At 39.0% G+C, this 15,883-nt stretch overlaps 2 long non-coding RNA genes across 5 annotated transcripts in view; both read right to left on the reverse strand.

Annotated features, from left to right (window-relative positions):
- LOC133278855 (uncharacterized) overlaps nt 1–15,883 on the reverse strand; it is an 82,103-nt gene that overhangs the window by 15,830 nt on the left and 50,390 nt on the right. For 3 of the 4 annotated variants that reach the window (XR_009746708.1, XR_009746706.1, XR_009746707.1), the window contains exon 5: nt 6,999–7,150. This is a non-coding gene — a long non-coding RNA (uncharacterized LOC133278855). Of the gene's footprint in view, nt 1–1,121; nt 2,747–6,998; nt 7,151–15,883 lie in introns of those variants that run through there. The other variant, XR_009746709.1, reaches the window with a different exon arrangement.
- The window catches only part of LOC133278856 (uncharacterized), a 41,884-nt gene continuing 40,892 nt past the window's right edge, over nt 14,892–15,883 (reverse strand). The window contains exons 4-5 of the long non-coding RNA XR_009746710.1: nt 15,161–15,279; nt 14,892–15,062 (exon numbers count right to left, since the gene is read on the reverse strand). This is a non-coding gene — a long non-coding RNA (uncharacterized LOC133278856). The remainder of the gene's footprint in view (nt 15,063–15,160; nt 15,280–15,883) is intronic.

The raw sequence follows: 15,883 nt of genomic DNA on the forward strand, positions 1-15,883 counted from the left end.
TTTTTGCAACCATATTACATAGGAGTAATAGCCCATTTTTTTCCCCTGACAATTATTTGTGACTAGCAAACAAGCTGCTATCAAAGTGAATATACTACCTTATTTGAGCAAATGCTGACAGGTCTTTTTTAGTTTTGCAATGAAAATTCACTGCCAAAACAAAGACATAGAACATACTGTGCTATTACACAGTAACAGGGGAAAAAGTAATTTTAAATCATGGAACTAAGATATTTTATCAGTTTACAGGATTAAAAACGACCATGCACAGAAACTGTTTGCTGATTCGTAACATTAATGTGTTTTACCTTCTAGGACAAAACCCCAGTAGACTAATGATGATGGGCAGAAAAAAAAAATCTGTTAATTCTCTAAGGCTTTCTTTCTAGTACGTGTATACATTATGATAAGGAAAAAAATTCAGCTCATGTAGTTTTTCCTTTGGATGTAAATGTGGACTTTCAGCTTTCTGCTTGCTGTTTGATTGCTGTGAAATAACTAGGAGTGCATCCTGGATATTAGCATACAAACAGTATGTATAATTCAGTCTAAATGAAATTGTTTATAAACATCAAAACATTATTTATAGCTCTCTCTATAGCTATACTATTAGGATGCAATTTCTCTGTGCAGTGAGGGAGAATGGCAATTTATCTGCATCTGGGTGGTTTCACATTACTGTTTGTGGTCACAGATCTCCCCTCCAAAGCTTCTTTGGGATGTGAAATTTAGTTTTGATTACTGAAGAAAAGATTAGATCAATATAAGAGTGAGATGATTTGAAACAGAAGAGCACATGTGAAAACACTGCAATTATTGCACAGGAGTGATGTGAGCTATTCAGTGATGGGGATTCAAAGACAAACCGAGGAATTTCAAGCCCAGTCGAAGGTCACTGTAGGCCAGCATTTCCCATCTCGCCTTTGCGATGGTCAGTGGTTGCTGCCATCTGCTTGCCAGCCTAAATGAAGTAGTACTGATTACAGATTCAAAAGGTAAAACAAAAAAAAAAAGGCATGAAGAGATATCCTTGTTTATAACCTTTCTAGTAAGGTCAGGGATTGAATGGACCAGAGATTTTTTCCTCTTGAAACAAAACAGAGAATACACAGTACCAATACTTAAAGATAGTCAAAGCTTTATTAGAAGAATATAGGAGCAGAGTTTCTAAAGGACAGATATGCCTGCATATAGAGATAGGCATCTACTGAGATTTTTTAAAAATACAAGCAAGAATGTAAGGTGTTAAGACCACTGCTTTCCATCTTGCACTTGAAATGGAGGCTGTGATGCAAAGAAACGTATTTTTAGACTTAATAATGTTAATGACAAGATTGTCACACATTGGCAAAACCAGTTTCCTACTTGATCATCCCTGCATAACAAGAGCACTTTAAGAGAGCTAACAGAAAATGGATGATAATTCATCACACCATCATATCCTTTATGTTTCAACACAAGAAAACATAATCAATTTCTCAGCTGAAATTATTGGTCCTCTCAACCAAAACATTCACGGATGAGCTGACAGAATCTTTGTAATTTTGATGAAAGATTCACACCAAGGTTAATTTTGCAATATTACTGCAGGCAAAACTCCCAGAGATGTTAAGTCAGACTCGCAAGGTTACTCCAAAAAGATTGCATGTAGAAAGTCCCATTAACGCATGAATTGAGTTTATTCCCCAGCTAGATTTCCTAGGAACTGACCTGCATTCTGTCTCATTAAAAAGTGCTCCTGAATTCAGAATGGAAGATTCCTTTGTGCAATCTGTCTAATAACAGTGAAACCAGAATGGCTTCTGTATTTCTGACAGAGGCTCTTTCTGAAAAGGAGAAAAAAAGAGTCTTCTCTCTCCTTGCAGATGTAAATGCTGAAAAGTACTTTGGGAGCCTTTAGAATAAAAACCTCTGCTCAAGTAAACACAGGGTATAATTATCATCATCTGTCATCTCTGCAAATCCATACATTTTATATTCCACTTAAAACAGAAAAAAAAATCCTCGGTGGGATGTCTTCCAGCGAACCAATTTAGCTAATGAGAGTGAATATCAATGACTGCTGGCTAATCAGAATGGTATTAGCATAAATTTTACTTAATGAGGACATATTTGCCTGCTGCCAGGAGCAAAATGGTACCGAGCTAGAGTGTAAAATGCAATGGATGGGTAAGTCTCATCTGGAGGAAAAATAGCAGAGCAAATAAACAAAACTGTATCTGAGGTTACTGCTGCACTAGCACTTTTTATGCAACCTGGGATTTTAACCTCACATGAAGCTTTTCAAACTTTTTCATTATTACAGAATCTTATCCACCCTTTAACTGTGATGAATTAAACACCCTGGGGAACAGCTTGACAAGAGATTCAATTGAACTCTTTTAACCTCATGATGGTAGGTGGATCACTGAAGGAACTTGCTTTCTTTCTAATTTAAAGCACACAATACATGCACTCTGCTGCACAACAAAAGTATGTTTTTCCTTTGTGCATTGTGTAAGTAAGTCTTGTTTCTGAAAAATGCTCAAATATTATGCTTAGCTTCAAAACCAGCAATGTTACATTGCCCTCTGTCTGCCTGTGAGCGATCTCAGGCAGAAAATTCCCTTCGGCCACTATTGTCTTGAAGGAGTTAAGTCCCAGCAGCATCCCAGTGCTGTTGTGCACACTGGGTTTCTTCCTCTCTACACAGGCTCCAGATTAGACTGTCTGAGAAGTCTTGACGAGCAATAAGAAAGATTTTTGCCTATAGCAACATAAAGAGGTTAGAGTTCAATTCTCACAAAATATTTAATCTTGTGAAATGTTATTTGTAGTGTCATTCCTGTATATACCTGCTTTGAAATTCCTAACCTTAGATTCTTCTATGTAAAGGAATATAGGGCACAAGTGTTCTTACCTTTGATATACTATAGGATCTAACAATATTTAACTGGTGAAGTCATTTTTGTTTCCAAACCTGTGTCTCAAATATGCTTGGGAACGTGGAAACTCACAATGCCCTTATTCATGACATCAAAATCAGTTCCATGGTAACACATTGTGATGACAAAATACACAGATTGCAAGGTCACAAGTCACACTTAAGAACAGGCAGGGGAGAAATTGTTAGTTTAATGAATAACACCAGCCAATTCCAATCGGAATAAAAATAAAGAAAAAAATAAAGTGCCTAAAGTAAACACCCTTAAATGCACTTCAGAACCATTTCATCTTAAGTAGTTCTTCAAAGGCAGAATGCTTCCACAGCTTTCACCTCTGTGGCAAATAGAAGCCCACGTTAAAAATTAAAACAAGACGCCGTACGCTAATGATGGCAATAGCAATGCTTTCCCTCTATATGCACAGAGAGAAACAGCAACTGCAGGGAAGAAGCTTTAGAAGAAAAGGACTCATGTTAATTTCGGGCTAAATCCCCCAAAGGAACTCATGATTCTTATGCTTAGCAAAGGCTGGGTTTTCACACACAGTGACGAGCCCACTTTTGAAGCTTGCATTTCTTTGGTCTATAGCCAGGTATTTGAAATATTTCTGTCACAGAAGTCAGCAACGGCAACTGTGGTACAGATATTTCTAATGATTTTGAAGTGATTCCTCCATTGCTTATTTACTGAACACTGTCACAAGAAAGCAATTCAGATTTACAAGATTTTAATGTACGCAGACCACCTCTGAAATTTAAGCTGCAAGGACCCTAATATATGTAGGCATAAGAAATCACTGCAACTAGATCATCACCTGCAGAAGAAGGAGAGGAAGGAGAAACACAAATGAGAAAAATTGCCAGCCCAGTACCCAAACAAATGCCAGACACCTCTAAGTCTTTGACATCGCCATCAGATTTGCTTGTGACTTCTCAGGGTAACGACAAGAGAAATTTGGAGCATTTCAAGGAAATGAACCAGAAAACTCCGTGGTTAAGGGAATGTTCTTGCATATGGCATGTCTAGGCATTAGGTGGTTGGTCCACGAAGTTACTATTCCCTTCTGACTCTTACATCAAAACCTTCTTTGAAATCGTAACTAAAATATATCACATACAATTTGTTTGACGTGACTGTGTCATAAAATTGGCACTGTACGTTCTCTGCTTACCACAGTCTGAAAGGTCAATGGAGAGGATGGATTTCGTTTAACCTCTTGTTTAAATAGCATCTTATTTTTATTAGAAAAGATGTTATTTTTTTTTTTACCATATCATGGCAAACAGCCCTATCCCAATACATCCTTATATAAACAGTGACTGAATAGCCAAAAAACAAATTGCAGCTTAAGCTCTACAAGGAGAACCTCAGATTACTTTTCTTTCCATATATCAGAACAAAAGATTTGATAGATTAGAGCATTTCAAAATAGATCGGGGAGCAGCATCTTTGATTCTATTTAAATGACATAGAATCACTGGATTATTAAAAAAAATGAAGCATGCTTTGGTAAGACATTAACATTTTTAACATATTCTTGCACTCTGGCAGCAAAGGGGATGTTGAAGTTCCCTCTATATTAAATAAAATGGCTTGACAGTTGCATACACACTTAACCACAGGTGGGGGGTTCTTCTTAATCTGGTGTCTATCATGTGATGCTTCATAAGCAAAGAATAGCAGGCCATGCTGCTTTATTCAATTGGGTTATGCTTTTACTCTTTCTTCCTGCATGTGAAAAGCATAACAGAGAACTAGCAGAGCAGAAGTAAGATGTGTTTTGTTAGTTGTCTGAAGCCCTGGGGCCCGGAACCGGATAAGTCCTGATATTATACCCTGGATTGACCAGAATAAATCCATTTTGTTTCCTCCAAACATTTAGCCATTAAAAAAAATATGAGATAGAAAAACAGACTTTGCTGTCTGCATGCCTTCTTCTAAAGCTTGTATTGTGGAAATGTCAGAATCATTAGGTCATTGGCATATATTTTGCAAGCTAATGCTTCTACTTTAATTCTCACTGGGGACTGCATGTCTGCTTTTCAAATAAAACCCAGACTGAAGAAGGTGAAGAGAGCTTAAAATGATGCTGGTAACACTCTGTGATGGCTGATAACACTTCTAGGTATGAATAATTAGGAAATATCAGTCAAGGTTGATACAACCATAGCTATTAAAGTACCAAGCCCAACAAAAATAATTGGTAAATGTTAAAATTGCCTTGTAAATATCTGTGGCTCCTTTTAAATGCACACAGAGACACGTGACTGAATAAAGTTTTAAAATAAATACAACACAAGAAATAAATGTAATATGTGAAATTGTGCACATAATAGAAGAAGCATGGAGGGTCATACTTCAGAGAAGACAAGTGGATGAATTCCCTCCTGAATCGCCAAAGACAGATGCAGAAGAAGTGGTTACGGAAACACAAGCCCCATTCCAAAAATAGCTACTCGCCTGTCAAAACATATATTGCTGATAAAATCTGGCATGAGTTGAAGAAAGAGGTTAATACTAGTAGACATAATAAAGCAAGTAGAAACACTCTCAGCTCACAACTGGATAAATAAGTCTTGAACTTGCAGCAGTTACTCTTCTGCCTGAATGCATACTCCCCCTTTCTGATACACAAACATGCTTTCTTCTGTGATAGAGCACAGAAGCGCCTCTACCCCCAAGAAAAGACAGATTCCTCCCCTTATAGTCTGGCCCTTGCAGAAGCCAACATGGCTCCTGCAGCGTTGGCACCTCTAGACTTTCTACCTTCAGTTTGGGGCTCTAATGACTCGAAATAGCCATTCAAAACCCAGCCAAAACCACCGAAAGCTACCTTGTTTTTATAGCATGGCCAGTTTAAACCGTACGAAACCACAAGTTTAGTGTGATTTTTGATACCAGTTTATAAATCAACCCAGATTTATCTAAAAACGAATTTAGAGTCAGCAGGCAAGTTAGTGGATTTGAACAAACTTTCGGACAAACAGTTTGTCAAAAGATAAAACAGTTTTTAATCTGAGTTTTAAGCAAATCCTCAAACTAAACAAATCTCATGCAAGTTTCTGTTTTCATTGTGGACATCTTGCACAGCCCTAACTAGTTGCAGATTTCTGGGTCCATTTTTATGTTTCTGATCCATATTTTGTGGTTGCATGCTCCATAACAAACCTACAGGATATATCCTGACTGACTTTCACAGGAACTTCATGTGCTGTGACACACTGGCTTAGAGTTACATTGCTCCAAAACATAGGAAAATCAGTGTGAACACTGAAAGATGCTGTTTCACCTGTGGACTATTCAGAAAGAAACATGGTTCACAGAAAAAAATGGAAAAATCTGAATTAACACAGTTTCTTTGAAATATAGTGGAAGGCAAGTAAGTTTGGAAACATTTTCAAAAAACAAATACATATTTTCACAATCCACTTTGCATATAAATTTTGTCTGGTTATTAGCTCAGTGATACATCTATTTATTCTTAACTGCTATACGAAAAGGGTTCGCCAAGTATTGGCCTCATGCATTTTCCTTTCTAGATTGAGCACAAAAGAAACTGGAACATGATTAAAATGAAGACCATATTATTGTTCCTGTGAGAATGACGGCAAAGTTTCTGTGGGTTAGAGCAAAAGAAGACACATTAGTGGATCACAGAACTAAAACTGAAGAGGAAGCCTGATCTGATTTAAGCACCAAAAAAGAAGTACACAGAAGGTGGAAGCAGAGACAAACGGCCCAGGAGGAACAGGGACACTGCTTGACCTGGCAGGGATGGGACTGGGAAAGCCAAAACTCAGCTGGAGCTGGCACTAGGAAGGGATGTGAAATACAAGAAGGATTTTTTGTAAGTATGTTGCCAGCAAACAGCATGGGCCTATTGCTCATTGGATCTAATGACAAAGAACATCTAAAAGGCTAAGTTATACGATGCCTTTTTGCCTCAGTTTTCCCTGGTAGGCTTTGCCCCTCCAGACTTCCCAGGTCTGTAAGCCTCACAGCTGAGTCCATGGGTAAGAAGCACATGAAGTACCCACAGGAGAGGAAGTTGAAGTTAGGGATCACTTAACCCACTTGGATATACAGAACTCCATGGGCCAGAGCAGATGTGTCTGAGGGTGCTGAAGGAGCAGCCCAACATCATTGTGAGGCTACTCTTTGTCCTCTTCAAAAGGTCATGGCAGTCAGTGGAGATTCCTGATCACTGGAAGGTACATACCGCACCACTCTGCGAGAAGGAGGCAAGGAGGATGGTCCATATCAATTAGCTTACTTTGGTCCCTGGAAAAGTTACGGAGCAAATCCTCATAGAAGCCATTTCCAGGCATGCGAAGAGCAATAAAGTGACCTGAAGCAGCCAGCATATATTTACCAAAGGCAAAAGATGATGACCAACCTTCTCTGGCAAGGTGACCAGCCCTGTGGACAAAAGAAGTGGAAAGGAAATGGATGTTGTATACCTTGGCTTTGGCAAAGTCAAACCCCACAACAACAGCAGACACCCCCCCCCCCCCGATTGCTCATGTGCATACTGTGAAAAGGAAAACAGGAAAATGTTGTGGGACTTTTCATATATATCTAGAACCAGTACCCGAAATACTATGTTTTTATAGGTTAGATTTTGGTGCATAAGTTATTCTCACACTCAGAGTGTGTATAGGCTACCAGTTAGCTGACGTTACAGAAATGGTTTTGAAAAGAAAAGCCTGTTATAGGAAAAAAATTGATAAAAGCTTTCTTTGATGACACTAGAATAAAATCAAAACTTTATGCGTGGATACGAACTCCATGTGAAAGTATAACAAAATCTTGAAGAAATAACATTTATAACTGTTTTCTTATAAAACATTTTCAGGAAAGGGAGTACTTACTCAAGGGGTGAAAATGCCAGATATTAGGTTGTTAAGAAAGTGAATACAGTAGGAGGACAGAAGCCATTAAAAGGTAGAAATTATATTCTCAGATGTTTTTAATGGCATAGAAAAGCTATCAATGGAATACAAAATACAGTTAACAGAACTCAATTTCCCTGTTATACATGAGCCAACACATACTTAGAAGTGTACTTAGATGAAAACTTAAGGAAGAAATTAGACTTCTTGCTCTGAGTCTAGCAGAGAGCCCTGATGCACCTTTTAGAAGGGGTCTTTACCAGCTCCAGCAAAGAAAATGGAAAATCTTTACCTACACCTGCCTCCCAAGGAGCTGAGCCAAAATCTTTCTACAGAACTCCACATATCTACCAGGAAAGGCATTTCTTAATAAATGTATTTTGCCTCCCTCCCTCTCATCTCACCCTAAGTACTTCAAATGGCTTGTGGAAAATTTCTTTAGAAGAGGAAATTGTGTCTGTGAAATTTTAACTTACGCTCTCTGAACACAGCGCTTTACCATAATTTTTAGGCTATGCTCTGCACCCATATAATTCACAAAAGGATATCCAAGCATGGGAAGATACTGAAGTTTACTGATGGTATTTTGCTGTAAGTATAAATAATGGAACTCTATCATGGGCATGGACTCAGTAGTGTAAGGTTGGAACTTAACAGACAGCGATGTAAATGTAGGGGTGAATAATTAACTTATGTAGGGAAACTAGAACTGATCTAGGGGCCCTGCTAAGCCTTGGGGGGTTATAGATGGTTATCACTATTTCTCTACTTAAAAAGGAGGAAAGTACACAGGAATGATAAATTTGGCTGAAAAAAATCTATCCAATCTGGCTGCTGTAACTCTTGATCTAAAAGCTTTATTTTGAAAAAATGGACAGTGTATGAAAGACGTTAATCACAACAACAAGCCTAAGCACAATTTATAGAGATGCCCTTCCTTTGATTTTCTGCTCTACAAAATTGGCAACTGAGCCTGCTGAGGCCTCACAACAACATTTTTGTGACAATGGGAATCACCAGACACTAGTTAATGCTGCAGGAAACCTGACTTAAGCTGGATGCTAGTGAATATGGTCAGGAAAATTAAAAGTCTCTGGTGCTTATGCATGCACAAAACAAACCCAGTTCCTCATTTGTAGAAGCAGACTGCAAACCGCTTATGACAATGATGGAGAAAAGTGTTTCACAAACACAACTTTCCTTGAAAAGGTTATTCCGTCGATTGCAGATGGATGATTTATAGCTAGAATATAAACCTGGGAAAGACCTTGTGTCAGCAGACATTCTGTCTGAGCTTTTAATGAAAGAGAGGTAGTACAAACACCAGAATCTGTTGTTGTTCATGTAAATAGGCTTGAGAATATGTCCTCGGTCTCAGGCAGGATGCGGCCTGTCACTTCAAGAGACCATAATGCAAAATTGAGAGTTTGTGAAAGGTGATACCAGTGATGAGGGTTGGCTGGCCTTCCAAACGTAAACCTACTCCTTTTAACAGCTTGGAATGAGAAATTCATGTTGCAGATGGTACTTTACTCAAAGGTTCTAGATCAGCAGCATGTAAAGTTTTAACATAGGCAATAACAAAAATAAGTACATGAAAGGTGTGTGGACACCAGAAGCTGAGAAGACTAGTTGAAAATACATGGCATTGCCTCAAAATTAATGCAGATAAAGGGACATCCCCCCAAAAAACAAACAAACAAACGTCAAAAATAGGAATACTCAAAAACTGGGGGAGAAGGAAGAAACCCTGATTGTAATTTTAAACAAAGTTAGACCTATAGGCCACATTTGGTGTATATAGGTTTATGTACATAAACGAATAACTATTAATGGTTTTGTTGTGGATTATTATTCCTAATTTCCAAAAACATCACCATTAGAGTATGCAATCATAAAATATGTGATCTCACTTAAAAAATTTCTGCATAGAACTTACCTGCCTTGAAAAACCAACGATGCTATGAATGCATTTTTGTAAATTTTAATAAATATATTCAAACAAATTAAAGCAGCAGACATACTGTGACAGTATGTCACGACTTAAAGTCTTTGTAGTCACAAAACGGCACACACAAGGTACCTGACAGAAATGCTGCTGTAAAAATCACTTGTTTCCTATAAAACAAGTTTATCAGTTTCTCTGAGAAGAGTACTAAGAACGTCCACACAAATAGCACCCATCTAGAAACTGCACAAAAGAAAGAAGAAAGACAAACATCCTGAGGCTCCAAGATTCAAACTAGAGCAGACAAGAAAAGAGAGAGGATGTCAGCCAACACTGGTTTAAGGGGCTGAACAAAACACTTTGGAGAGCTACAAGCAAATGAGTACCAGCTCAGAGCCTGATGGAAAGCTATGCAGAATTAGCTGCATTGTCACTTAATTTTTTCCCCCTCCTTCATGGAGAAATGAAAGTCATTTGTGAGATCCAGCACCTTATTTTGCCTACTTAGCTTACAGCTATTAAGGTAAGTAGACTGTCTTTGATCAGGGATCTATCTCCCTTTTTCCCAAACTCTTCCTTTGAGCAGTCAGTAGCTTACATTGAAAATGCCAGGTGGTTTGTTGGTCACCACCTGTAGACATAAGATGAGCTTCACAGAACTTACAGTTAAGGTAGACAACTATGATGATGGCAAATGGCAAAAGGGAAGAAACTGAAGAGAGAGAGACAATATTTAGAGAGAGACAAGGAGAGGGAGAAGAGACATATTAATTCCTTTATTATGTTACCAAAATTTTCTCTTTCCATCTCCTCTAGCATCTTCTTTCAAGACAGTTTAAAGAAACAGGTCATCTTCTGGGCAAAGTGAATTTTGAAAAAGAGAAGGTAAAAGGCAAGATTCATAGTGCATATATCAATTTGCTCCAAGGAAAATTGCCTTGAAACTATGGGGCGCAGTCATCCTGCAAAGTGTGCTCCTGCTTAGCTGCATTACTTATCCAGAATTGGTAAATGGTGGTAGTTCAAAATCGCTGAAGTAAATGTCTAGATTTGCAAGCGGGGACCTATGGTTTCATTATAGCCATTTGGCCTGTTTTGACCTCCCCCTAGACCTCTGCCTTGTTTTGTGCATTTAGACCTCAATGAAGGAAAATAATTTATAAATGTACTTAACTTTAAAGAGGTGATTTAAGTCTACAGACATCAATAGCAGGTAAGCACATAATTACTTATGTCTAAAATAAAGATGAGATGTGTATACTTTAAGTGCATTCCTGAAAGGATTTCTTATGGGAGATTTTTAGATCTGTTTTGCTCACCTGAAAAGAGTCTAGCACAAAGATTTCTGTAAAGAAAAAAAAGCAGAATAGTTTCCTTGGCAGGGATGATTAAGAAAGAAACAACAGTTTGATTTGCTTGGAACACAAGGTATTTGATTGTATTTTAATTTCTTCAAGCATTTGTAGTATCTATGAGAAGAGGTTTTCAAGTCAGTGTAATCTACTTTTTTGTTTTTTTCAAGTATAATGTCTATGCCTCTACTTTTGGTTCAGCCACAGTAAATAAGAGAGCTTCCTTCCCTTTTTGTAAGGCCTGTTTGATGCTGTTTCTTGATCTTGAATTAGTTGTTGACTCATATCAAATGCAAATCATCAAGCCCTTTTACAGTATGAATCATAGCTGCCCTTGGTTAAGGGGGTAAGAAGAGATGAGAAGGGAAACATTACATTTCTGGACAATGCTGATGACTGAGGGCTGGTGTGACTCATACATAAGAGGGCCGATATGCACTTTCAAGTCAACAACTTAGGAGATTAAGAAGCAAACTTCAAACGGGGTTTTCAAAGGCAGAAGAAAACAGGAACTGGAATAAGCAACAAAGTAATGCACACAGCCACATCCTGAAGTCCTCACTGATGCAAGATTCCCATTTACATTAACTTTATGGTTTGCAAGCACTAACCTTAGAGTTCATGGTTTAAGACTAATCATTAGTTAGCTGGGAGTTTCAAATAGCTGCAAGTCCACTCAGTAGAGTTTTAAAGTAATTAATTTTTGGTCAGATTTTGTTACAAGCAGAAATCCACAGAGCTGGATGTCATTCTCACCAAAAAAAAAAAAAGGTTCTTTCTCATATACATGGCATTGTTAGAAAAACTGTGGACATATCTGTGGTGCAAAGAAGAGGATATGGAGGGGGGCCTTTCCATTTGCTGAAAATTAGATGTGGAGAACAACTCACAAAGAAGGAGCAAACAAATTATTTTTGTACCCAACCTAGTTTTCCTGTATATGGGAAATGATTGTGGAATTAGAAAAATGTCCACGCATGCAGCAAAGCACCTCTCTGCTGATGAGAGAGACAGAAACATTATAAAATCAGGTAGCTAGAAGCGAACCCACTTTTGCTATTTATCATAGAAATAACTATTTCTTCACAAACACAGGGCATAATTTTTCTTCAGTTCACTAAAAACTGAAAGATATTTTTTGTTATTCCTTTAAAGACTGTTTCGGGGAGGGTGTTGTTTTATTTAATCAAAGCTTGTTCCATGCATTACACTCCAACCTACCGCATACATTACTGCACATGAGCTTCTTTTGTGTTTGGCTACACCAGATTAAATTGCAGAACCTATGCTACTCACTTCAGAGGACAAGGAATCAACATGTCTTTTGTGTATGAGCAAGATTCTGTCTTAATCCCATAATAATTTTCTAATTCCTTTCATATTCTTGTCACTGGTGCTTAAGACAAAAACTTGGCAAAAGGGCTTTGAAACAAAGTCAAGGTATTGCTCAACTAGTTAAAAAGAGCAAGGAAGAAGAGATACATGTATTTTTAGAGCTGCAACTGAACAAATACTTTTATTTTAAAGAGTTCAGATGACTTGGTTAAGAGCATTTTGGATTAAAGGACAAACACTATTAGGATTACTTGGCAATTACACTGTGGTAATCAGCCAATGATCCTGCACAGAGATATCCTACTTCTATCTCTTTTACCCAAAGGAGGGCATTGTACTGAACACTGATGATCCAACCAGTGCCTGCTCTCAGCTGGGGGCTGTCCATCAACCCTTCTCCAAAATCTCTGGCTGAAACTTCACCCTCCTTGTCCTCATCAGGCTTTCCAGAAGGTGGAGATCCATAGTGGGGCTTGGAGTTGCACCATCTCTGGGCTTCACCTGCCATCCTTCCCACTCCTCTAGACAGAATCAACCAACTCTACTAAGCCACATGTTCTGATATGACAGATTAAACACCAAGAATGAGGAAATCAAACAGCACATGAAATCCACCAGGCAAGTTTGCTGGATAAATATTTCCGATTAACTCTGCAGCTGGGGCCAAGTTCACTCTGAAGCTGGCTCTGCAACCAGAAATCTTGCAGTCAGCCAGACGGGTTTCATGTGTTTGTGCTGTGCTGCATGCAGTCTGGCAGTGGAGAAGCTAGTCTTGGGGAAAGGACATGGTGGGAGGATCACAAAACTGGGGGTAGTGTGTGCTTCAGGGCTGGTACTCATCTTTTTTTGGTCACCATTTTAGCAAGGCAAGGCAATAGGATTTAGGTGCCATGCTCCCTTGGGCACCTCTGGAAGTGCAGGTGGTACCCAGGGATCACAACACAGATATGCTCCTGTTGCTTCCTATTCTGAGCGGACCTTCTGCCTCAGCCCAGTATTTCTAGGACGGTTTCATGTTCATTGAGCATGGACAACACAGGAACTAAACCATCTGCCTGACTTCCAATGTTAATAAGCTTAAAATCTTCTGTCTGTCAGAACCACTCTTGAAGACAAGTCAAGCACTCACAACACATTGCTCCTTTAAACCAATGTCAGATTTCTGTCTTGCCAGACCTTCAGTAACTGCAGCTTTCAGGTTTTGGCTAGCACTGAAACAATTTCTGTAAAATATACCACAGACAGATAGCTTCACATTTGAAAATATTAGCATGAATAACAATATGTTTGATATGAACTCAACCAGTTATTCATTGGTTAAAAGAGTAAAGCCTCTAAGAAATATTTGAGAGAATATGCCCACAGAAGGGACCAGTTTGCATTTGTGGTGTTTATTCTTGTCTGCTTAAAAAGAAAATAGAAAATCGGGTTGACTAGGTTTTCCATTTTAATGCAGCTTTCTAGCTATCATGATTTCAAGCTGCTGATTACACATCGGTGGTGTGATAGTCAAGTGATGAAAATTTGAGGCTTGTGATACAGAATACTTACAGTTTTGCACAGTTTGCAACATTTTCCAATGAGCAATGCTATGCCAGATTTACAATGAGATTTACAAAAAAGAACCATAAAGTTAGGACCCCAAATTCCCACTTGCAAAGAAACAGGCACAAAGAACAGCACACCCACTACCCAGTATCTCCTGTGCTCCTCAGATCAACTTCTGATGGAACTGGCGTGTACTCATTGCTCATTTAAGTAAACTCATGTATCGGGATTTCTGCTATAAATTCCTCTTTTAAAACATTGATTCAAATATTTCAACATGTACATGGAAATGCTGGAGGAATAAACACCCCATCAATGTTTACCTTAAAAAAAAAATAAATGTATTTTGGCATATTTTACATAGCAGTGTTTTCTATTTCTTCAACCAAAATAAGATTAAAAAATTCCCCTGCAGTAGCACACAGTCCTTCCTTTCTTCCTTCCTGCCTGCCTGCCTGCCTCCCTTCTACCTTCCTCTGCCCTTCCTCCCCCTTCTTTATATCATAGCTGGGTAGATATTTATTAAGGGCATCTAATGGCTCTTTACTCTTCCCTTCCTCCACCTGCAGCAGCTGCTGCAGTGCATTGCATTGGCTCTTGGATCTGGCTCTTGGATTGCTGTGTGGCCAGATCCAGGCTTCAGATGCAATTGGGTGTATGGCATCTGCAAGCCCTGACAAGCAGCCACTGCCCTGCCCATGTGAGTTGGACACATCCACAACTCATGGGCTCACTACAGGATCCTGGTTACCCCATATTCACTATTTGTGACCCACGCCTGCAGATGAAAACTCCTGAATGTTAAACAGGGCTGCTTGCAGCCATATTCAGGCAGCCATATGCAACTGGTTAACAGAGAAGAGCATTTAATATCAATATCCCTTGCTCAGGCCGTTCCAGCCTAGATTTCAGATTCATTCACAGTGAGCTCCAGTACGGTCCTGCATTTGTCCACCTGAGATGCTATCACTGTTACTTGAGACAGGGATCCCACTGCATTAGGCCAAGGGCACATACACAGAAACAGCAGCAAGAAGCAGCAGTGCTCCAAAAAGCCAGCAGCCTGAACATTAGGAGGAGAGGTGGGAAGACAAACAGACACCATAGACAGAACAATGCTCTGAAAGGCTGAAGTAGCTTAGGAGCAGAAATCTCACTTACTTTCAACAGTGCTGCTGAAAACTGCATCCAAATTGACTGCTCCAAGATCACATAGGAAGTCAGCAGAGAAGCTGATAAGAGTCCAGTACCCACAGGACCCCAAAGCTCCTGCAGAAGGGCTGGAGACAGACTTCAGACAGTATAGACAACCATACTGTGAGATTAGATTCGAGTCAGGAAAAAAGTTAAATAGTCCAGCAGTGCTGCTGAAAACAAGCAATATGGCACTGGCGCAAATGCTAGTCTCAGCATCCAAACCACTGAAAAGAAAACCATGGCAGCAAGGCTTGCAGAAGAAAGGGCTCAAAACCTCACAAACAGCTATGAGGGAGGGGGAAAAGGATCTGCAAACTCTGCAATCATCCATACAAAACTGCATCAAGATGTATGGGTAGTGAGATCCTCATGGTGTGATGAACAATACACACCCCTGGCTCATGACTTAGTGCAGGCTTAACATGAGAGAACTGCAACTGGGAAAGAAAATGAATGTAACCAGAAGAAATTGGAAAATGGACGAAGCGCTAAGGGGGAGGGAACAAACCCAAATCCTTCATTTCACTCATGCAAGCAATAGTAAGTCCCAAATTTAAGCAGCAACTTTGAATTCTGGTTTGAGTTTGGCTTTTCTGTTTATGTGGGCATTTTTTTTTTTTTTTTTTTTTAGTATTTTTTATTCTAATACTTTGCCAGCAATAGCAAACCACTGGCTGCAAGAGATGG

This window comes from Pezoporus flaviventris, unplaced genomic scaffold (genome assembly GCF_033815535.1).
Source record: "Pezoporus flaviventris isolate CSIRO_AGI_PZ_B2104156 unplaced genomic scaffold, CSIRO_AGI_Pfla_v1 ptg000070l, whole genome shotgun sequence".
Taxonomy (NCBI): Eukaryota; Metazoa; Chordata; class Aves; order Psittaciformes; family Psittacidae; genus Pezoporus; species Pezoporus flaviventris.